The following is a 25,273-nucleotide window of genomic DNA, read 5'->3' as shown; positions in this document are numbered from 1 at the left end:
AGGACACCCAGGTGATTTTAACAGTGAGTGAAGGAGAGAGAATTCAGTCAGGAAGATACCCATGTGGAGTCTGTGGAAGAGGAGTGGGCGTAAACTCTGTGCTGTGTAGAGAATGTGACAAATGGTGTCACCAAAGATGTTCAGGTTTGGAAAATCTGAGGGGAGTGAGGGATTTTAGATGCCCCCCGTGTCAGAGGGAAGAGGAGGAGGTGGTTGGAGATGGTGGTCTAGTGGTGGGAGGGGAGGTGCTGGAGGAGGTGAAGCAGTTTCGCTATGGGAGATGTGATGGACTGGGAGGCGGGAGTGGAAAGGACGGTGAGGGCGAGAGTGGTGGCGCCGTGGAGGAAGTGGCGGAAAATTAGTAGGCTACTGTTGAATCGAAACATAGAGGTAAAGATCAGAGGAGGGATATATGAAGCATGTGTGAGATCAGTTCTCCTGTATGGTTCAGAAACGTGGGCAATGACAAAAAGGGTGATGGTGGTGTTAAGGAGCTGCGATCGGAAGATGTTGAGGTATGTGGCAGGAGTCAGATGGCAGGACGGGAGGACCAGTGCCGAGGTGGATGAGATCTGTGGTGTAAGGGAAATTGATTTCAAGGTGAGATATGGACGTCTCAGGTGGTTTGGACATGTGAGAAGATCGGAGTAGGGGATGTTGAGAGGGGTGGAGGAGATGATTGAGCGGAGAGGGAGACCGAAGCAGACATGGAGGGGATGTGTGGAAAATGATGAGGGATCTGGAGATACATGAAGACATGGCACAAAACGGTGCCCAATTTCGAAAAACGACACTACCAAGCTCAAGCCAGCTCCTGTCAATCAAATTATTTCTGGAATAACTTTTATTTATCTTATTATTTGTGATTATCTACCACAAAACTGAACGTTATTGGCATAAATTAGAATGCAGTTAGTTTATCTACCTTTTTGTGAACGTTTAGCAAAAGTCCACGTTGCAATCTCATGAAAAATGGTGGAGCAGTTTCCAGTGGCGAATCCTTGTGGAAGCCAACGGAAGCCATGCCTCCCTATAAATTTCATATCAAATTATGAAATATGAAAAAAAAAAAAAAAAATCTCCCTCTTCTCCTTCTCACTCCCTCTAACACACTGTCAGACTGTGCTCACTACTGCAGCTAGTATAGGAGAGAAGCAGTGGGGTAGGTCTCTTTCTCCAGGCTTCCAGCATTATAGAGTGAGTCCAAACTCCAAATCCGATCCTAGCCAATCAGATTCGAGCTGACTGCCACTGTGCCACACCCTAAAAGTTTAAAACGGAGCTGGGAGGAAGACGTTCAGCATAATGTTCCACCTGGAGGCGGGGCAGGTCAGAAGTTCACGTTTCCACCTGACTACCTAACGTGACATGCCATTAGTAGAATAAAACTGTCTGGCGTCACTCAGTCTAGTAGTCTACTACAGTGCCATTGTAAGAAAAAACACCATAATGGCAGATCTAGATAATAATATAGTAGATTATTTAGTCACTCATGATTTCACAAAGTTGCCTTTCGAAAAACAGCTAGACATAAAGCGTAAAGGAAGGCCTACACCACAGATGTGTATTGTTCAGCCAAGGGTTGGGAAGGGACAACGCAAATTTAATGCACAGAACTACACCAGAACCGAGTGGCTAACAGGTTCTGCTACCACGGGACATCTATTCTGCTGGAGCTGCCTGCTATTTGAAATTGACAGAGGACTGAACAATCCCTGGTCCACCACAGGATATGCAGACCTCACCAATCTGTCCAGGTCCATTGACCGGCACGGAAAATCGAAATCACACATCACTGCGAGCCTGAAGCTACAACTTTTTGGTAAAGTCAGGATCGACGAGGCTCTCTCCCAGGCGGCAGTGGTTAGTGTTGCAAAATTCAACACCCAAGTGACAAAAAACAGAGACATTTTGAGGAAGCTCATAACGGCTGTTACGTATTTGGGGAGGCAGGAACAGGCGTTCAGAGGACACGACGAGTCGGCAACAAGCCTCAACAGAGGCAATTTTGTCGAACTAATAAATGCATTTGCGGAGTTTGACACTGCCATGGCAGAACATCTCGGGTCCTCAACGGTGTTCACGGGGATGTCATCCACCATCCAAAATGAAATAATTAAAAGCATCGCAGACGTCATACAAAGAGAGATAGATGGCGAAATCAATTCGGCACCATTTATATCTGTTCAAGTGGATGACACCACAGACATTTCATGTAAATGCCAGCTGTCGGTCATAGTACGGTATGTAAATGTTAAGGGTGTTATCTGTGAGAGGTTCTTGGGGTTTATCGACGTGAGCGCCGAGAGAAATGCAGCGGCACTCACTGCTGTTGTCATGGAAACCATAGGCAGATACAACCCAGCAGCCAAACTGATCCGTCAGACATATGATGGGGCAAGCTGTATGAGTGGGCAGCGAGGTGGTGTCCAGGCTCTTGTGAAAATCCAGTGTCCATATGCCCTCTTCATTCATTGTTATGCCCATAAATTAAATTTGGTTTTAGCTCAGGGGGTGAGCAATATCCAAGAAGTGAAAGTGTTTTTTGCAGCTGTTGACAGCTTTCATAACTTTTTTACCCGGTCATGCAAAAAAACAGCTATGCTGACCGAGGTTGACAACAGCATTCGGGTACCAGGTGGTTGTGCCACACGGTGGAATTTCAAAAGCAGAGCAGTGCATGCTATACATGAAGGCCAAAGATCACTGGATATTGTTTTTGATAGGATCATTGCTGAGCCTGGTTGGGACAACGAGTCAATCTCCCAGAGCGGTGCTCTTAAACAAAAACTGAACGAGTTCATGTTTATTTTTTTACTTGGGGTTTTCCAGGCCATTTTTGGCATAACAGAACCACTGTTTCAGGCTCTACAGAGCAAGTCTCTGGATGTGAGGAATGCCTGTGTACGAGTGCAGAGTACACAAGATGCTTTGAAGGCTATACGAAGTACCACAAAGTTCCAAGCGATATATGACGACACTGTCCAGACAGTAGGACATGAAGACCAAAGACAGAAAAGATGTCGCCGTGGATGGGATGACTATGAGTCAGGACTCAACCCTCACGCTGACAACAACCCAGGCCCCCAGGACCATTACAGGCGACTGTACTATGAAGTGATCGATGGAATCACACTTCACATGGGAGAGAGATTTGCAGATATGAAGAACCTGCTCTTTTTCCGTCTCGTGGACCACAACCTATTCCCCATGTTCTTCCAGGAGTTTCCTGCCGGGGATTTCACACAGCTGCTCCAGGCCTACCCAAAGATCTTTGACGACCAGAGGATAAAAAATGAGTTACAGGTTGTCTATGCTGATGCCTCCTTCCACAAACCACCAGGTGAGCTGCTGCAATCACTTGTTAAAGATGAACTGTTCAACTCCTTACCCGAGATATGCAAACTCCTGAAACTGATGCTCACCATTCCCGTGACAAGTACATCAGCTGAAAGGTCCTTCTCCTGTCTGAAACGTGTCAAAACCTACCTATGCAACAGCTGTGGACAAGACAGACTCACACATTTGGCCAAAATGTCGATGGAAGCGTCTGTGCTGGATGAACTAAAGACCCGTGAAGTGTTCTATGAGAGAGTTATTGACTGTTTTGCCAACATGAAGGAGAGAAGGATACCATTCCTCTACAAATAGGATGGGTGAGTGATTACCTTTTAAATTAAAAACACACACACACCTGTAACAGACATATAAAATCAGTTTTTTACATTAGGATCTATAACATCCCAACAGGCCACCTTGTTTATGGTTTGATTCAGCTTTAAAAATAGACAAAAATAAAAAGAGTAAGATAGAATAGACAGAGTAAAATAGTGCAGTGCAATAAGTAGTAGAATAGAATAGACACGAAATTAGCACATAAAGTGCAGACATATAAAATCAGTTTTTTACATTAGGATCTATAACATCCCAACAGGCCACCGTGTTTATGGTTTGATTCAACTTTAAAAATAGACAATAATAAAAAGAGTAAGATAGAATAGACAGAGTAAAATAGTGCAGTGCAATAAGTAGTAGAATAGAATAGACACGAAATGAGCACATAAAGTGCAGACATATAAAAACATTTTTTTTACAGTGAAAGACGGCGGAAGCCACCATGCAAGGTGCCACCCTGCTCATCGACTGATCGACAGCAATTAGGGGTTACGTGTCTTGCTCAAGGACACTTATTAGACACGTTGCCCGGGAGCAGGAATCAAATTGAGAACCTCTGGATTACCAGATGACTGATCTACCTGCTGAGCTACTGTATATATGTATATTTATGTAAATTGACTGTAAAATGACTGTACATTGGAGGTGAACTGTTATCCATATCCCTTCACTGTGGATTACAAGTGTGCCTTATCATCAACTGGTGGATGGCAGTCTACTAGTTGTGCCTAGTCCGTCTCAAAATCCATTAGGAGAAACCACACAGGACAGGGATTTGTTGGGATTCAGTGATTGAATGACTGACGAAATGAATGGATAATTTTGTCTGGGTAGAGATTTTCTTGTGGAAACCATAATGACAAATGTTATGGCATATACACTACTGTAGGTCCCTTAATTCATCCTGCCTTATCAAACATAATTGATGATGTAGCAGGACATGACAAATAAAATTTTGTTGGTACATTTCCAGTAGGCTATATCTGTTTCTTTGCCTGCTCGAGGACAAGAGCATAGCAATATTGTCACCATATGTATTAGTATGCAAAACCATACATGCCTTTGATTAAAATCTTTTAATTACCAAAATAAAAAGTTCCAACATTCCCAAATACAAAGACCAGACCTTGCACTGCCTTTCAAGGGAAAGTGCAACCTGCTCAGCTACTGTGGTTATGATTGTATGGGACATCTTTTCTGTAATAGCAGCAATGTTGACTTGTTGTGAGTACAGTACAGTAGTGCTTGATGTTTTTAATGAGCAGGAAATGGGAGGAGGAATTGGAGGAAACTGGATTATGTATGTCAGGATCAAGGAAGGAAGGGGAACAACATGTCAAACCTAGTGCCAGAGGCATATTGTCATGCTCCGTTTCTCCAAGATGGACAAACGCTTCAAGCAAACCAATGCAGTTAGAACACATTTCAAACCATTTAAAAACAGTAAAACACAATTCTTTAGTAATCAACTAACTCAATCCAAGGAGGGACATTTCAAGAAGACAGGGTTGTAGGGAGCAAGTGAGTTATCCTTTGTGCTCTTAATTGTTCTGATTGTCTCATGTGATGTTTCTGTATTTATGAACGCACTATGACAGTTGTGAATGTAACATCTCGACGACACTGTAGACTGTACATGAGTTTAACTACTCAGTGTATGTATTTATCGAGTATAAATACAGATTGAATGAAAGTCTATACTGTTCAGTTAAACTGGTGGCCTAAGTCTATACTGTTCATTTTAATGCTTGTCCAACCTCCTCTTGCCAAGTTATTGAATGTAATGTTCCAGAGTACTATTGACCTATATATATTATGCTAGTGAGTTTGAGAAAATTTGATTTTGCTGCTGTTTTTGTTCTGATGTTACCAGAAGCTGTTGTAACAATGTTCAGAAGTCATTTGTTTTTATTGTGATTTCATTGTGACTGCCGTCGTGCTGCCTGTCACTGAAATAAATATGTTTGGAAAGTCAGAAATGGTCATTTTCATCTAAAGGAGAGTACAGATTAAGGGAATGATGCGATCTGAAAAGTCAGTGTAGTAGTAAGGTTACACATCGTCTCCATCTGGTGGTAAGCCTACGGTACTTCATAGTGCTAGTACATTTATGTGGAACCGCGTCTATTAGTTCACTTCTGCCATAGCAAGCTACCTTCGTAATAAAAATAATGTAATATATTTGACAGCACAGAGTGACAGACAGCAATGCAAATGTGACCTTGCATAGTGGCATGGCTAAATTTAGTAACTGGTGAATCAAGTGTGACTGAAATAAACACCGGTCGTCGCTGGGCGGTGCTAGCTGGCTAACTAGCTAACGTTAGTTTGTGTCATAACGTTAGCGTCAAAACGAATGGTTTGGCGTCAAGTTATTTATATTTGACATTAGCTATAGAATATTCTGATTCTAGCTCACTAGATCACTCATTCACGTTAAACTGTCCCCCGTTTGCGTATAGCTTGCTTGCTAGCTTAGGTAACATAATGTGATCTGGTGTCTGGTGGATGTAAACAAAACGACACTTCGCTGGACTACTTCCGGTTCCGGGTTAACAAAACAGGTTGTCAAAATAAATCGAGACCATGGAATAGTAGTTAGCTGTATGTTTACACTTGAAATGTGTATTTTTATTTAGTGTGCATTTTAATTTTGTCACAATATTATTTGGCTTAAATATATATATATATATATTAAAAAAATAAAAATAAAAAAATCAATAAAAAAAAATTTTATATAAAAAAAATTGGCTTCCCCAGATATTTTACCCACGCGACGCCACTGGCAGTTTCCATTATAAAGAAGTAACTGTACTTACAGTAGATTTCATTCACGGTTTGTGGATCATGCCTGGTGATACAAAATCCACAATTCTTTCTGCCATTGGAAAGAGATTTGGTCCGATCCATAGATGTGCGACTTGGCTATAATAAGGTAATTTATAGGGATGCCCTGATCGATCGGCCAGCGATCGGTATCGGCTGATATTCAGTATAAATATGAGATCGGTGAATTCCAATAAAGCTTTATTTTCGCCGATCGTGAAAACCGATCGAAAAACATGATCCAATTCTCAGCGGAGATCTCACTCGCTGACTTCTCTCTCAAGCACACAGCTGCTGCAGCGCACTGCCCCTCCTCCTCCTCCCCCTGCCCCTCCCAGACTCATGTCAACAGAGGCTCCTAGTCCTCCGTGAGACCTACGTGAGCTAACGTTAGCTACCTAGCTAACGTTACTGTTTAAACAAAACTACACAGTCAACTATTCACTTTAGTTTAATACATGATGCATTGTCTAACTGGCTAGCTACTGATATCAACAAATGCGCATTTCAGTTTAAGAATGATAGGGATGCCCCGTGCCGATCGATCGGCCAGCATGAGACCTCCGTTAGCTAACGTTAGCTCACGTTAGCTCACTGTTTTAACTAAATGACCCAGTAAACTAAATAGTTCACTTTATTTTAATACATGATGCATTGTCTAACGTCATCTAGCCGGCTAGCAGTAGCTACAGATAGCTCGATATCAATGTCTTATAACATAATTGACATTATTCGTTTTTGCAGCTGAACATTGGCTAATTAGCTATAATGCTTCATAACAACACTGCGAAGATGGCAATGCTGAATGTGATTTGACCAAAGCAGAGTATACACACAGACAGTGGAGCTGTTTACAGATAGCGAGCATTTTGACTTGTTGCGTGGTGGCGATGTCTCGCAGACAATACAACTACAAGTATAATTATATAATATATATATTTTATAAAAAACGAAAAAAATTATATATTACATTTTTTTTTTATAAAACCAAAAACGATCGGTATCGGCCGATATGGCTCATAGACGATCGATGATCGGTATCGGTGGCAAAAAACGTGATCGGGGCATCCCTAGTAATTTATAGGCGTGATATTCTATTCTATAATTTACTCAAGCCTAGTAACAGATACAATATTTCTGACACTGGGAATACATTCCCTGAGATCCATAGATGTACTGAGCAGCTCTCCGTTCAAAGGGTCCGCTCTGGAGGACGGGGGATTCTTACCCAACCCAGCTCCTCCCGGAGTGTTTAAGCTGCGAGGCGTAGAGATTCTTACCCAACCCAGCTCCTCCCGGAGTGTTTAAGCTGCGAGGCGTAGAGATTCTTACCCAACCCAGCTCCTCCCGGAGTGTTTAAGCTGCGAGGCGTAGAGATTCTTACCCAACACAGCTCCTCCCGGAGTGTTTAAGCTGCGAGGCGTAGAGATTCTTACCCAACCGAGCTCCTCCCGGAGTGTCCCTTATATGTGGTGTTAGGGTCCGAACGGACCCGTTTCAAGAATCTAAAATGTGATAATTGCCATCTCGTTTTTTTTTCCGGAACAAGGCTTTGAGTATGTGCTCATGGCGGCTAATTAAACACAAAAACACTCATGTTTACCATCTTAGCAAATTCTGAATCTCTTCTAGAAATGTTTTTACATCTGTGGTGTTCGGGTCCAAACGGACCCGGTATAGACAAATGGCTATAGACATCAGTTGGCTTCATAGAAATGCTACGGCTAACTCTGTGGATCACATGTCAATCAAGGTTCATATTTGACTAGACACTTCACCCCCCTTCATGGGAACAAGAGCAGGAGCGAGAGAGGGAGGTGGAGAGGAGGAACAGAGTGATAGGAAGGTGGAGAGGGAAAGGGAACAGAGTGATAGGGAGGTGGAGAGGAAAAGGGAACAGAGTGATAGCAGGGTGTCCGCGGATCCTTAAAAAGTCTTACATTTGTTTATCAATAATTAAGGCCTTAGTTTGTCTTAAAATGTCTTAAATCCATCTTTCAGGTCTTAAAATGCCATAGAAAGGAAAGATAAAATGCCATGTCATCTTATGTTTTATTAATTTATTATGAAATCTGGGGAGATAAAGTCGGGACTTTTTATTGACCGTGTTGTAGCATCACGCAGACCGGAATGGGGCGGAACCAACACAGGTCCTTGTGTTGGCCGGGAACTATTTCAGCAACGGAGTCTAGCTAACGTTAGCAAGGCGAAGCGGAAAGCGATAACACTAACGTTATGTTTAGCATTTGCACTCGTTAATATGGGAAAGTGCCAATTTAACGATAACTGGCTCGACAATCCACTGTTTGCGCCATGGTTGGTCCCAGTCAAAGACCATTACGAGGCTCGCTGCAAAAAAAAGGAGTCTAGTCGCACATGCTGAGCGCTAAGCATAGCTCTGCAAAAACCCGCCTGCAAACTACTATTTCGCATTTATTTTCGACCCCTGCCTCCACATCAGCTGCGCCATCTCAGGTAGGAGGACTATAACATTTGCACCAACAGAACTCCGGATAACATTCGGCTCCACATTGGCCTCTTATATCCAAAAATGTTACCCATTCTGCAATCTGTTAAACAAAGTTTTCATTCATTCATTCAACCAAACCACAAAAACAAAACAACTGGATGAATGAATGAAAACTTTGTTTAACAGATTGCAGAATGGGTACAATACAGTACGGCTCAATACACACAATTGTTAAGGGGATGCAGACCAGAGAAAGACGTTTGTCTCGTTTACATCAGGGTCCCCCATTTTCAATTCATAGTGACATTTATGACATACACAACATACATGACATCATGACATTTATGGCATAGGGACATACAGGTATATAGTACCGTTACATTTGTGACATACAATATGCAAATATACAGTACCGTTACCCAGAGATCCTAACAGAAAATATATACATATGACGGGAGGAGACTGTACATTATGAGGGGGGGTGGGGGGGGTTTGGACATTTACGGTGCCCAGTTTCTAATTGCAGCCTCCCGTAGGTGCTCTTTAAGAGCGGTTTTGAATGTGGGCAGGGGTAAAGTGGGTTTTAGGAGTGAGGTTAAGCAGTAGTCTGACCAGTTTGTTTTGTGATGTTTGTAATCTTGTTTTTAGTGCCTTTGAGGTGCTTTGGTACCATGAGGTGCAGGCATAGTCGTGGGTACCCTTGAATGAGTGCTCCTGCCAGAGTCTTCAGGGTATTCTTGTTTACCAGAGAGGAGATCCGGTTGACTTTTTTGATACCCTGGGGAGGGTGGTAATAGTTATGTGTTCTGACAGGTATCAGTCCTATGGTAATAGTTATGTGTTCTGACAGGTATCAGTCCTATGGTAATAGTTATGTGTTCTGACAGGTATCAGTCCTATGGTGATAGTCATGTGTTCTTACCGGTATAACTATGGTAGTATGTGTTCTGACGGAAATGTGGCTGTTGCACTTGCTGCTTGGCCCCTGGTATATTTTGTATAGCTATATTTGCTATTTATGTTTGGCACCCCTTTGCTGAAATTAATCCAATCCAGTTACTCCTTTAAGTTCAAGATTTTTAAGTTTCCAAGTTATGTTTTAATAAACATCTTTGGACCAATGTGTCCCTAAACTTACTAATTGGTGTCGTTGCATGATTTTTGCCATTTTGTTATTGTGAAATTGGTATTAAATTTAATTTTGAGTGGCATTAAAAAGTCTTAAATCTGACTGGGCTAAACCTGCAGATACCCTGGATAGTGGATAGGGAGGTGGAGAGGAGGAACAGAGTGATAGGGAGGTGGAGAGGAGGAACAGAGTGATAGGGAGGTGGAGAGGGAGAGGAGGAACAGAGTGACAGGGAGGTGGAGAGGGAGAGGAGGAACAGAGTGACAGGGAGGTGGAGAGGGAGAGGAGGAACAGAGTGACAGGGAGGTGGAGAGGGAGAGGAGGAACAGAGTGATAGGGAGGTGGAGAGGGAAAGGGAACAGAGCGATAGGGAGGTGGAGAGGGAGAGGAGGAACAGAGTGATAGGGAGGTGGAGAGGGAAAGGGAACAGAGCGATATGGAGGTGGAGAGGGAGAGGAGGAACAGAGTGACAGGGAGGTGAAGAGGGAAAGGGAACAGAGTGACAGGGAGGTGGAGAGGGAAAGGGAACAGAGCGATAGGGAGGTGGAGAGGGAAAGGGAACAGAGCGATAGGGAGGTGGAGAGGGAGAGGAGGAACAGAGTGATAGGGAGGTGGAGAGGGAAAGGGAACAGAGTGATAGGGAGGTGGAGAGGGAGAGGAGGAACAGAGCGATAGGGAGGTGGAGAGGGAGAGGAGGAACAGAGCGATAGGGAGGTGGAGAGGTAAGGTAAGGTACATTTTATTTGTATAGCGCTTTTCCAGATTAAAATCACAAAGTGCTTTACAGGCAGTAAAAGGTTAATCAGAATAGAATAATCACACATGTTACATCACATACAAGATTGTAGAATACTTCAAAAATAAATTAATTAAAATATAATCACATATACACACATGTTATACCACATACATGATCAATTAAAAGCCTGACTGTATAAGAAGGTTTTTAGACCTTGTTTAAAAGACTCCACACTAATAGCAGACCTGATTTCATAAGGTAGCTGATTCCATAGCTTGGGTGCTACGACTGAAAAAGCCCGGTCACCCTTGGTTTTTAGTTTGGTCCAGGGGACGACGAGCTCTCCTTGGTCGGAGGAGCGGAGAGCCCTATTTGGGCAGTAAGGGGTTATAAGCTCAGCAATGTAGCTTGGGGCTTCACCCTTTAAAGCCTTGTAGGTGGTGAGCGCAATTTTAAAATCAATCCTGTATTTTACAGGTAGCCAATGTAGCGTGGCTAATACAGGGGTAATGTGTTCTCTGCGTTTGGTTCTGGTTAACAATCTGGCGGCCGCATTCTGAATGATTTGAAGTTTAGCCAAAGCTGCTTTGTCAAGGCAAGTGGTAGTCAATTCGTGAAGAAATAAAAACATGGATAACCTGTTCAAGACAGTGATATGGGATATTGGGGCGTAATTTTGCAATATTTCTTAGTTGGAAAAAACAAGACCGGGTTAGTGACTTTAAGTGGTCATTAAAATTTAGAAACTGATCAAAGATGACCCCCAGATTTCTTGAGCTTGGCTTCAGGTAAGCGGCTAGTGGACCAAGTGCAGTTACAACATCAGCTTTTTGTGTGTCTGGCCCGAAGTATAGTAACTCTGTTTTTCCCTTATTCAGCTGTAAGAAATTACTATCCATCCATGAATTGATCTTGGATAAACAATCAACAAGAGCTGACAGTTTATGGGCATTTTGGGGTTTAAAAGAAAAATATAACTGGCTGTCGTCAGCATAAAAATGATAGCAAATGTCTTTAAATGAGCTGATAAGCTGTCCAAGGGGTAGCATATGGAAAACAACAGAGGGAGAGGAGGAACAGAGTGATAGGGAGGTGGAGAGGGAGAGGAGGAACAGAGCGATATGGAGGTGGAGAGGGAGAACAGAGTGATAGGGAGGTGGAGAAGGAGAGGAGGAACAGAGTAATATGGAGGTGGAGAGGGAGAGGAAGAACAGAGAGGTGGAGAGGTAGAAGAGGAACAGAGTGATAGGGAGGTGGAGAGGGAGAGGAACAGAGTGATAGAGGGAGAGATGGAACAGAGGTGGAGAGGAAGATGAGGAAAAGAGTGATAGGGAGGTGGAGAGGAAGAGGAACAGAGTGATAGGGAGGTGGAGAGGAAGAGGAAGAGAGTGATAGGGAGGTGGAGAGGGAGAGGAGGAAGAGATCGATAGGGAGGTGGAGAGGGAGAGGAGGAAGAGAGCGATAGGGAGGTGGAGAGAAGGAAGATAGTGATAGGGAGGTGGAGAGGAGGAAGTGATAGGGAGGTGGAGGAACAGAGTGATAGGGAGGTGGAGAGGGAGAGGAGGAAGAGAGCGATAGGGAGGTGGAGAGAAGGAAGATAGTGATAGGGAGGTGGAGAGGAGGAAGTGATAGGGAGGTGGAGGAACAGAGTGATAGGGAGGTGGAGAGGAAGAGGAGGAAGAGAGCGATAGGGAGGTGGAGAGGAGGAAGTTATATGGAGGTGGAGAGGGAGAGGAGGAAGATAGTGATAGGGAGGTGGAGATGGAGAGAAGGAAGATAGTGATAGGGAGGTGGAGAGGAGGAATAGAGCGATAGGGAGGTGGAGGAAGAGAGCGATAGGGGGGTGGAGAGGAGGAAGAGTTATATGGAGGTGGAGAGGGAGAGGAGGAAGAGAGCGATAGGGAGGTGGAGTTGTTTTGTTCCTTGATTTATTTCCATAATACAGTTCTATACTAAAACCCACAAAGCTTTACTCAATAAAGTGTCTTCATATATTAGCCTGTTATAGTCAGATTGCATAAATATTTACCCATTTTCTTCAATATGGGGAACAGCATGAGTGAATATAATCCTATTTTCGATTGAAAAAAGGTGTATATTGTGTCTTTGGGCCATATGGGCCATATAAAATAATGTTTGATATGGGTACTGGTTATGATGAGCTAATAAGTTAGTAATGAAGTACAAAACAAAACTGGATAATAATCCTTATTTTTTGGGGTGGTTGGTACAGAGTTTCACACCGGGTCCATTCGGACCCAGAGTTTTTGTTAACACCAAAATAAGATAAGGGTTAAGCTGCGAGGCGTAGAGATTATTACCCAACCCAGCTCCTCCCGGAGTGTTTAAGCTGCGAGGCGTAGAGATTCTTACCCAACCAAGCTCCTCCCGGAGTGTTTAAGCTGCGAGGCGTAGAGATTCTTACCCAACCCAGCTCCACCCGGAGAGTCGTAGCTCAGTCTAACTTCCCCGGAAGGAAACTCACATTATAACATTCTCGCCATAGCAACGACAGGCCCGGCCCCTCTTCTCGTTGCTATGTGACACGCTGTCTTTTGACCCAAATCACTATGGCAGCGGTGATGTTGATGTTAACTTACCCCAAACAAACGCTGTGGCTATAGGCTGTTGATGATAACAGCACAGCCTCATCTGCTGGGGTTAGTCAGCTCCTAACACACACTCTCTCTGTTATCCTCCTCCTCTGAGATGACTATGAGTAGATGCTGTCATCCACCAATATTTTACATTATATACCCACCAATATTTTACATTATATACACATTGAAAAACAGACATCCTTCAGTGGCCAGACGTCACGCATTGTGCGTGATTGTACAGCATTTCTGTCTCTATTCACGCATCACGCAAATTGAGACCATGTCCCGCATGATTGGTTGTCATCCACGCTAACGCCCAGTGCCAGTGTGAATCCCTGTACTTGTGAGTTGTTTTGGTGAGTTACTTTTGTTAGTCAAAAGTCAAAGTCAGCTTTATTGTCACCTCTCGTAATGTGCAAGACATACAGAGAAATGCAATTGCATTTCCCCCTTCCCACGGTGTATATAAAGAACAAGATCTAATATAAACATAAAGTACACTATAAACATAAAGTAACATATGGACAGTATACAGGACTATATACAATGTACAGTAGCTAGTCAATGTATGAGTGAATGTAAATATAGAGGTAAACAAGAACTTAGTGCAAAACTTTTAGCAGCAGTGGTACATAGTAAGTATGAATAATAATGGCAGTAAAATATAATAAAATAATGGCAGTAAAGTGGCAGTGAGATGATGGATATGGCAGTAAACTAATATGATGTAGACTAAATAAATAAACAAAATAATGGTAGTAAAGTGGCAGTGTGTGTGTCAGTGGGGGGGGGGTAGTCCAGAGTCTGTGGGGGTCTGAGTAAGAGAGGAGTCCAGATTCTGTGGAGGCAGGTAAGAGAGAGGGGGGAGAGCTGGGTGTGTGTGTGTCAGTGGGGGGGGGGGGGGGGGGTTTCTTAGTCCAGGTTCTGTGGTTGCAGAGTAAGAGAGGAGGGGAGAGCTGGGAGAGAGTTCAGCTTCCTGACAGTCTGCTGGTCCTGCAGCTCGGAGGCTCCTCATTCTCCTCCCGGAGGGCAGGAGAGTGAAAAAGCGTTGTGAGGGTGGTCATTATGTGTGCAATGCATGTGTGTGATAAGACTGGGGGTCCAGACCTAGCTATAATCATAAGTGATTGTAAGTCTGGGTGGTCATTTTGTTTATTTTGAGTACTTAACACCCATTAGAGACAAAAGGAAAATAAAAGAAAATGAATAAGGGCAAAACATATTAGGCTTGTGGTCATTTGAATGAGGACAGTGGCGGATGAGCCTTGAAGGAGGGGACAGGGACAGTCCACCAAAAAAAGGGGGGGGGGGGCTGCGCTGGGGGGTGTCCCACATTGTCCCTCACAAACATACCCTTTGTCCCACATTTGGTTTATTGGGATCTGGTCACCCTAGTTTAAGCTGCGAGGCGTGTTGGAAAAGCTTTAACCATGAGTATAGTTTCACAGTCAGGGAAATGTTCGTCAGAACCTGTTAAAATGCACCATACCTAAACCCTTACGATCACCTTCCAGAAAACCCCCTTCTCGGGGTAAAAGAGAGAATTTCCACACAATCTCTTTAAATCCAATGATGTATTTTTTATTATACAATGGCATGCAAATATCTTGATTCTGATTGGCTGAAACAGTCAATTAGCGGTTGTTATTTCGTATAACACACTCCACGTGACCCCAGATCCCTCCCACAACAGAATTACATTTTCTGAATGAGTCCGCCATAGATAGACAAATGGAAGTATGAATATATTTTGAACAAATCCTCCAAAAAAGATAGTCAACTGGAATATGTTAGTTCGTTACACATATGTTGGATTATGTAATTGGTTTGTCAGGACCCATTGTGAAACAAAATAAAAATTGCGGACTTACATTTTTTTTTTATACTCATTAGATTACGCCTAGGGGGGTCTAACGACCCTCCGCTGCACGTCGGGCCTAACAACCACCCCTAGGCGTGATCTAATGAGTATAACACACTCCTGCGCGTGATGTAATGCTTAATTCAAGCTTAATCATTTTTGGACATGGGGAAATAAGCCACAGTTCAAATTAATAAGAAAATAGAGAAAACAACTTAGTTCAAATTAAATAAGAAAATTGAGTAAACAAATTAAAACAAATTAAAATCATAAAACTGTGACTGAGTATATAACCATTCTGGGGGAGTTTAGTAGACTGATCAGGTCGACCTTATCCAGCTCAGATGATGTATTCTACCAATAAGCCCGATGCCCAGTACAGGGAGTCTGACCGTGGGCCAATGCCCTCGGTCGAGCAGGGAGAGCGATGGACCAGAGGATAATTATTGCCTCACACTCAGCTAGGGATTCCGAGGGTTTACCTGGGTCGAGAGTGCCTCCCCGTGCCCACAATCCCGACTTGAAACAAGACAGGAAAGTAAGCTGTGAACACACTCAGTTCGACCCGCAGCTCTCAATCCTGACCAATGGAGCCTCGTATACTCACTTAGGTACTTGTCGGAGCTGCTAACGATCCCTTCAAAGTCTCTATAGTGTGTGGTGCAATCCTCTGATCCTCATATGGTTGGTTCAGGCAGAGGACGACTTACCCTGAGAGCCGATCCCACCGTTCTGCCTAAAACTAGTAAAACAGCCTTTTATATAGGCCTTCCGATCCCCCTGGTCCTCCCTCCTTTATCTGCTAAACCAATAACTCTCTTTTTTAGTTCTGACCAATCTTACTAGAACGTTCCTTTACAACCTCCCATCTGTTCTTGCCCAGACACAGCATGAGTACTTTTTTCTGTGGGCCATTTCCAGCATGAGTCATTCTTTCCATGCAGTTACGGCCCTACTAGTTATTATACTAAATACTAAAGTTATTATTACTCAGTCACAACCTGCCTGCTTGAATCATGTTACACACAGTACACTTTTATCATTTATTTTTCCTTCAGTATCACAATTCCCTTGTAGATACGGTTTTGTCTTTATTATAATCATGTTTCTGTGTATGCTGATTATAATACATTTATTTAATTTCAGTCATACATGACATTGATTATTAGTATTAGCTCCCTTCATCACCCTCTGGAGGATACTTGTGTTTGTTGCATTTATTCTTCTTGGTACCTACTTTGTATTCAGCACCAGTCCTTTTAACAAATTGTCCATTGACCCTCATGGTCTGCGTGTATTTCCAGTATATCTTCTAGATTCTCATAATCTGGGGCATGTATTTCCAGTATTTCACCTGGAATCTCGTCATTCTCCGGCCCTTCCTGGATCCCCAGGATCGGTGGCGCTGAATCAATCATCTTGACCTCCTTTTCCTTCTGCTTGGTCTCCCTGGGCCTGCTCCATCTCCAGGATCCCCTCTTCCATCTCTCGTCAGCATTTCCAACGCCGTCTCGCCCACTCCCTCTGTATGCTCTGGTGGTCCTTCGAATGGTATCAGGCTTACATCATACCAACCTTCAACGAGGTCCCACTTCTTCTCTGGAAGGGTTGGAAGGATTGGCCCTGCTTCTGGTCTGAGGAAGGAGTCCGCAGTTCTCCTAGACCAATCACACTTTTCTCCATCTCACCTTGTTCTGGGTTTCTTGAATAGGTTGGGCTATAACTTGGGGCCAATGGTGGGCTGTAGTTTAGTAGGAATGGTGAGTAGAGCTCCCGTCTTACGGCTTCAGGCTGCACTCTAGGATCTGTGGGATGAAGATCCATCTCTAGAGTACTGTCTGATTCTGACAGCTGTTGTTCCACCCTCTTCTCTCTGAGTTGCGGGCCCAGTTCCACCTGGTCCTGGTCTTCTTGTACCTCGGTTCACTCACGTTATTCTCTACTATCACCCTTGGTCTCTTGGGTGATGGTTGTTGGTCTGGGGACTCTGGGCTATCATACTGCTGGTACCAACGTCCCTGGCTGAGGGGGGTCTCCTGGATTCAGCCATGCCATCACGTATTCTTCTGCTGGGTCGTCCTGGAATCTTACCAACTTATTTACCGGACCTATAGGACCCGCTCTCTTACCCATTTCGGCTTTGGTCAGGTACAGATCCCCTGGTGAGGTCCAGTTTGTCCTGGCTGGGAAGGTTGGGATTCTCAATTCTTCAGGTCTCTTGAAAGTATGTTGAGTATTTAAGCAGATTTCAACACGATTTTAGGGTTTGACACCTGAATGAATATACTGGAATATATTGGTGCTTCTTTAAGTGGTAAGGCTTCTCTCCTGTATGTATTCACTGGTGTAAGTTTCTCTCCTGTATGTATGTGCTGGTGTGTCTTTTAAATTGAATGAACAAATCAAATGTTTCCCCCACTGTCTTTAAGGCTTCTCTCCTGTATGCATACGCTGGTGTTGCTTTAAGTTTCCAGAGTTAGTGAAGCTCTTCTCACACTGGTCACAGTGGTAAGGCTTCTCTCCTGTATGAATACGCTGGTGTGTCTTTAAGTTTGAAAGTTGACTGAAGCTCTTCTCACACTGGTCACAGTGGTAAGGCTTCTCTCCTGTATGAATGCGCCGGTGAATCTTTAATTCTTCAGAGGTACTGAAGCTCTTCTCACACTGGTCACAGTGGTAAGGCTTCTCTCCTGTATGAATGCGCTGGTGCGTCTTTAAACTTCCAGCGATACTGAAGCTCTTCTCACACTGGTCACAGTGGTAAGGCTTCTCTCCTGTATGAATACGCTGGTGTTTCTTTAAGTCTCCAGAGTTACTGAAGCTCTTCTCACACTTGTCACAGTGGTAAGGCTTCTCTCCTGTATGAATGCGCTGGTGTATCTGTAAGCCTCCACAGGTACTGAAGCTCTTCTCACACTGGTCACAGTGGTAAGGCTTCTCTCCTGTATGAATGCGCCGGTGTGTCTTTAATACTGCAGCGGTACTGAAGCTCTTCTCACACTGGTCACAGTGGTAAGGCTTCTCTCCTGTATGCATGCGCTGGTGTGTCTTTAAGCTTCCAGAGGTACTGAAGCGTGATCCACATTGGTCACAGTAGTAAGGCTTCTCTCCTGTATGAATGCGCTGGTGTGTCTTTAAGCTTCCAGAGGTACTGCAGCTCTTCTCACACTGGTCACAGTGGTAAGGCTTCTCTCCTGTATGCATGCGCTGGTGTGTCTTTAAGTTTCCAGAGGTACTGAAGCGCGATCCACATCGGTCACAGTGGTAAGGCTTCTCTCCTGTATGCATGCGCTGGTGTGACTTTAAGCTTCCAGAGGTACTGAAGCGCGATCCACATTGGTCACAGTGGTAAGGCTTCTCAGGCTTCTCTCCTGTATGAATGTGCTGGTGTGACTTTAATCTTCCAGAGGTACTGAAGCTCTTCTCACACTGGTCACAGTGGTAAGGCTTCTCAGGCTTCTCTCCTGTATGAATGCGCTGGTGTTGCTTTAAGTGGTGAGATCTGCGAAAGCGCATTCCACACTGGTCACAGTGGTAAGGCTTCTCTCCTGTATGAAAGCGCTGGTGTGTCTTTAAGTTTCCAGAGATACTGAAGCTCTTCTCACACTGGTCACAGTGGTAAGACTTCTCTCCAGTATGAATGCGCTGGTGTTTCTTTAATTCTCCAGCGGTACGGAAACGCGTTCCACATTGGTCACAGTGGTAAGGCTTCTCTCCTGTATGAATGCACTGGTGTTTCAGAAAAGTGGCCTTTTTGATGAAGCGCTTTCCACACTGGTCACAGCAGTGAGGCCTTGACTCATTCATATCTCTGCTTGTTGTTGTGGAGCAATGCAGCAATTGTACCTGGAGAAGAGAGAAGTACACCAATGAAGAGGTCAGATTTTGTGTGTTTTAGCAATTGTACCTGGAGAAGAGAGAAGTACACCAATGAAGGTCAGATTTTGTGTGTTTTGCATTCGTTCAGTTCGTATTTCTCAAGTTCTCAAAATGTTTTATGCTCCAAATTTAGTTGATGTGATTTAAAAGTGAATCTGCTCCAAGGGCGGTAATTGAAAACTGGCCAACATTAATAAAATACTGAGATAAAACCGAATAAAACCGACATTGTGGTTTTATCCGTCCTTGTAACAATATCATTGTTGTTACATTCAGCACAGAGATAAGTCGGGTTAACTTGCCATCGCTTGAGCGCCAAACCCGAGAAAAGTCGGGTTTTAATCGTTATTTCTTTTATTCGCTATATCCATTCATAATTCATCCATCCAGCCTGATGTTATCATTGGGAATGGCTCTGGGATCGCAAACGGCCAATACCGCCGCCTAACGCCTTGCAGCCGGTATTGCACATCATTGGAAAGCCTCTGGCTTGGGCTGTACGCTGATCTAAGAAATCCGGTCCAGGTTTTCCTTCTCGGGCATGAGTAACGTTATAACACACGGACTGGGGACACTCGAGCACCGCCGGTTCATGTGTTTTGGTGGATGAACGTTGGACACACGACAGCGATCAGTATTTGGAATGGCGACCAGATAATTGGATTATTCTTTTTGCAGTACATCATATACTAGGTAAGGACTATAGGTTATCAATCTTGCATTGATCCGATGATTTTTTTCCCTGCGATCGCAGCGTGTGTCTAATGTACTGTGTAATGTATGCCGTTGGTTGCGCTCGAAGCATAGAAACCCCCCACACCCTTTCGTGCATGCATGATGAAACATAATACCGATAATCTAGCGTTGATTTCAGATTGATTCAATAATCGCGAGAAATGGCACGATTTATAATGAAATGCACTGAAACGCTGTTTGCCGGAGTTTCCTGGGATTACACAGGATCACTCTAAAACTATACTAATATTCACCACGGTATAAAACGAAAATGTATGGATAAAAAAATTATCTGTTTTTTGCATGTTGACCGGAAGAAACTCACTGACAATCGACGTTGTTATTAGATCCATAGCTATAATATTTAATATAGGTTTAGCACTGCAAACACCGGAACTTATTCCCATTGAACAGAGCGCTGGCACACAACACAATGCCCATAGTGACCCCTGGCACTCAAAGTGTGGTCTGTGAGTACACAGACCACTAGTACAGATAATTCAGTCTGAAATGATATACATATTAATCCATGTATTGTTTAGCGAAAGAGTAGCCTATTGATCATTCGTTTGTAATATGTTTATCAGATCAAGATCATGAATTAAGATCACATTTCCGTCTGCCCAGCACCAAGACAACTAATTGAAGCGCGTCAAATACCCCCGATCCATATGTTATGGTGGGTTATGTCGTGGACCAAATGGACTGGCTTGATCATGCAATGCTTTTATACCGATCGGGCTGATAAGCGTTTTTAGTGTTCAATACGAATGCCGTTACTGGCAATGAAATTATCAGAAACTACCCCCCCCCCCCCCTTTCATGCATTCATGATGAAACATAATACCTATTATATACATTTGATTTGGGAATAGTAGCGTGTCCAGGCAAGAAACGGCAACACTTATAGTAGAATACACAAATAAGGCTTGTTGGTGACAGGTATAGACCACGTGTTGTTATGGTTACATCATTCACAAAGGGGTCACATGGTGTCGTAGTAGTAGTAAAAGTCAGCTGTTCACCGGCGAGTTTCAGGTATACGGTAATAGCGAGGGAGTGAGCGGGGAAGTCACATTTTGCTGACCGCACGCTACACTATGATAAATCAAGCTGTGATTCACTTTATTTTTGTAGTATATGAACTGTTTTTAACTTCAATAAACTAGCCAAACGCAGTATCCTGGAGCAGTGATTTTATGACAAGCGGCGCGTCTGGCAGGTATCATTATTTCCCAGATTTAGTCTCTCTGTGACTACAGTTTGTTTGGACAGTCGGCATACATTTGTCAGCAAACGGTGACACTGAACGAAGGATTGGAGCCACGAAAGGTCCTGACAAGTCAGACATTGGACGCGGAGCAAGGAGCAACGCACGCATGCAAACAATGGAATGATCGCACGCACGCACAAAGGACCGGGCCGAGCCAGCGTATATCAACGGATTTGCGGTAAAGTAACCCGACCCGTTGCGTTCTGCTGTGGACCCATGTTGGTTCGTTTGGAACAATTTTGCGCTGGTTCTACCACTGAGTGAAACTGTTATTATGCTGAACACGCTATGGATGTGTGTGTGCGGCCCGCCGGGCCAAGCTTGTATCATGTGTGTGACAACAAACAATTAACGTGCGCTGCACTGCACTGCTCTCTTTGCGTTTGCTGTGGCTGATATATGTGGCGGGCTTTGCAAATGCTTTGGATATTGGAATTGGATTCTCATGGTGATAATAACTTTGCATGTCTATTATGCAAAAACAAAACGACATCACTTCCATGTTGGTGCATCAGCAATGCATTGCTTCACTGCCTAAAAGAGACATCCAACCATTTGAAGGTGACCCTCTGCAGTACGTTGGCTTTATACAGTCCTTTGAACAGACCATAGAAAGGAGGACTGACAATGCTGTTGATTGCCTGCACTATCTGGAGCAATATACCAGGGGGCAGCCTAAACAGCTAGTCAGAAGTTGTCAACACATGACTGATGGCACTGGATATGCAATGGCGAAGGCTTTACTCCAGGAACACTTTAGAAATGAGCACGTCATAGCATCCGCTTACATGGACAAAATCTTTGCATGGCCAGCTATTAAGTCGGAGGATGGGAAAGCCTTACAAGCATACAGCCTATTCTTGCGCGGATGCTGCAATGCCATGAAAGACGTGCATAACCTATGTGACCTGAACACATCTGCAAACATGCTTGCTGTTATCAAGAAGTTGCCCTACAAGCTGAGGGACAAGTGGCAAACAGAAGCATGTAACATCCAGGAAAGACATTACAAACGTGCCATGTTTACTGATAATGATTTTTATCGAACGTGAGGTGAGAATCGCTACAGACCCTGTATTTGGAGATATACAAGATGCTCCAATGGTGGGGGCTTTCAAGGAAAGTGGCAGAGCTAGACCTGTGCCTCGTCTTCAGGCTAGGGGGGTTAGTTTTGCCACAACGTATTCCACGATTGAAAGAGATGCTCATTGAGAAAACAGAGTTAAGGATGGATATGAGAAGACTTGCCTTTTCTGCAAAGAGGGTGGACACACACTGGAGTCATGCACTCTATTGGAGAGGAGAGCTCACAGCGAGAAGATGGAGTTCCTGAAGAGGAATGGAGTTTGCTTTGGATGCTTGTGCACTGGGCACATCAGCAGAGAGTGCAGGGAACGTCTGTCTTGCAAGACATGTGGCTCACGACACCCCAGCTTGCTTCACATCCACTCTAAGGAAAATGGAGATGCAGAGAAAGGCAGGACCAACTCAGACAGGGCAGTGGACAGAGCTCTAGTTGAAATCCATACCGGTGGTCTTACTGGGGCCGGTGATCAAGATTGCAAGCTCGCCATCGTACCGGTTAAGGTTAAATCAAGCAAAGGTCAAAGGTCAGTGGAAACCTATGCCTTTCTAGACCCAGGGAGCTCAGCGTCCTTCTGCACAATGGGTCTGATGGATAAACTGGGACTCTCTGGGAGGAAAACAAGGATCCTTCTACGTACCATAGGCCAAGAAAAGGTGGTTGACCGTTGCATTGCATCTGACTTGGAAGTCGCTGGATTGGACAGTGACCGGTACTGTGCAATGCCCAAGATCTTTGCACAACATCAAATGCCTGTCAAACGAAGTAACATCCCACGACGGCAAGATCTGGAAAAATGGCCTCATCTGAAGCATGTCTATCTGCCACAGATAGATGCAGACGTGGCGATGTTGATTGGTCTGAACGTTCCCAGAGCCTTAGAACAACTGGAAGTCATCCGAAGTGTGGATGGAGGGCCATATGTGGTCAAGGCGATGCTTGGATGGACTGTAAATGGACCACTTGGAGGAGATGGCAGTGACAATCCTGAGACTCAGTCTGCAGTCAGCGTTAACAGAATCTCTGCTGTCACTCTTGACAAGCTCTGGAACCAACAATTCAAGACAGACTTCCCTGAAAACAGCCAGGATGAACTGCAAAGGCTGTAAAGAGAAGATTGTAAGTTTCTGGAAATGGCTAACGAGACTGTGAAACTGGTCGATGGCCATTATGTCGTTGGATTGCGACTGCAGGACAGAACTATCATCATGCCCAACAATCATAAAGTGGCTGAGCAGCGCACCCTCAACCTGAAGAGGAGGTTTAGCAGGGACGTGTCATTCCATAAGGACTACACTGCATTTATGGACAACCTGATATCCAGTGGATACGCAGAGAGAGTGCCAGCTACAGGATTGGAGCGAAGTGACGTCAAGGTTTGGTATATCCCTCATCACGGGGTATACCATCCCAAGAAAGGAAAGATCCGCATCGTCTTTGATTGTGCAGCATCATTTCAGGGTGCATCGCTCAATGCACATCTCTTGCAAGAACCTGACCTGACAAGCGGGTTGGTTGGAGTCTTGACCAGGTTTAGGATGGAGCCCATTGTTCTGATGTCTGACATTGAGGCCATGTTCCATCAAGTTCGAGTGCCAGAGGCAGACTTGCTTCGATTTCTCTGGTGGCCCAACAGGGACTTCAGTCAACATATGGTTGAATACCAGATGGTTGTCCATCTGTTTGGCGCCACATCATCACCAAGCTGCGCAAATTTTGCTCTCCGGAAATGTACCGAAGATAACAAACAGCTCTTCAGTGAGCAAGTGTTCGAGACCATCATGCACAATTTCTACGTCGACGACTGTCTTGCTTCCATAGCCTCAGAGGATGAAGCCATATCCCTTTATCAGGACTTGATAACCCTCTGTGCCAAAGGAGGCTTCCATTTAACAAAATGGCTGAGTAACAGTCGCCGTGTGCTGGCAGCAATACCAGAGGAGAAAAGCGCAAAAGAGGTTAAAGACCTGGGCCCTCATTCATCAACGTGTCTTACGCACAGATATGTGCTTAACCTGTGCGTACGACCATTTCTAAGCAAAGAGTGGGATTCATCAATTTCAACTTGAACTTGACTTCGTGCTTATGTGTACGCACAGCTCGGAGCACACTTAGCTGACGCCCAGTGGTAGAATATATTATTACAACAAGGAAATGAGCTTCTGTGCATTAGTTTCAACACTGGCATGTTCTGTATGAACCGTAATTCATTATAGTTCATTGTAAAATAGCAACAGTAGTGTAATTATGGTCAAAACCCTATAAATAGCATTTGGAATAATAGATCTTTCTCTCAGAATGAATGCAGCATGGTTTATATAGCGTTATCGGAATATACAGGGTGTACCGACTGACTGCGCTCCGCGTAGCTCAACTCGTTATTATTTTGCGCACAGACCGCAGAAACACGGGAACGTTTTGATTATATTTAAAAGGCTTTACGTTAAACGAAACAAGTGGAATTTCGAAGCTGTAAGCAGAATACAAGTCATATGAACACCCACGATATAGTGTTCTTCCCCCTTTTTACTGTATAAGGAAGAATAAGAAACGCATTGCAATGACACCAAATAGTGGACAGACTATGTAAATATGATGATGGGATTCAAGTTCGCGTTTTTGTTGAGCATAGGCATGCTGTCAGAGTATGATATCTTAATCAAACATTCTAGAACATTTGTCTCACAGATCATGTCATAATAGAACATAGGCTATGGCATGGTCCATCGTGATATTGTGTAGACTGTTATTACTGTACCGGTACCACCCATTGTGACAACAGCCTTGTGAGTCCCGCACACAAACATGATGGAATTCAAGTTCATGTATTGAAAGGCAGGCTACATCATACATGCAGTGAGATTCATTGTTCTTGTATATGCTCTCGTATTATTGTTTATATAGGCTACCCAATACTGACATCAAAATAGATTGTAGTATGCCTCTAGAAATCATATGCAGCAGGTAGAAAATTTACGGAAGATCCATCGCGATTTGGAATA

Source organism: Notolepis coatsorum (genome assembly GCF_963971535.1).
Source record: "Notolepis coatsorum genome assembly, chromosome: 6".
In the NCBI taxonomy this organism is placed as follows: domain Eukaryota; kingdom Metazoa; phylum Chordata; class Actinopteri; order Aulopiformes; family Paralepididae; genus Notolepis; species Notolepis coatsorum.
This window is presented reverse-complemented; position numbering follows the sequence as displayed.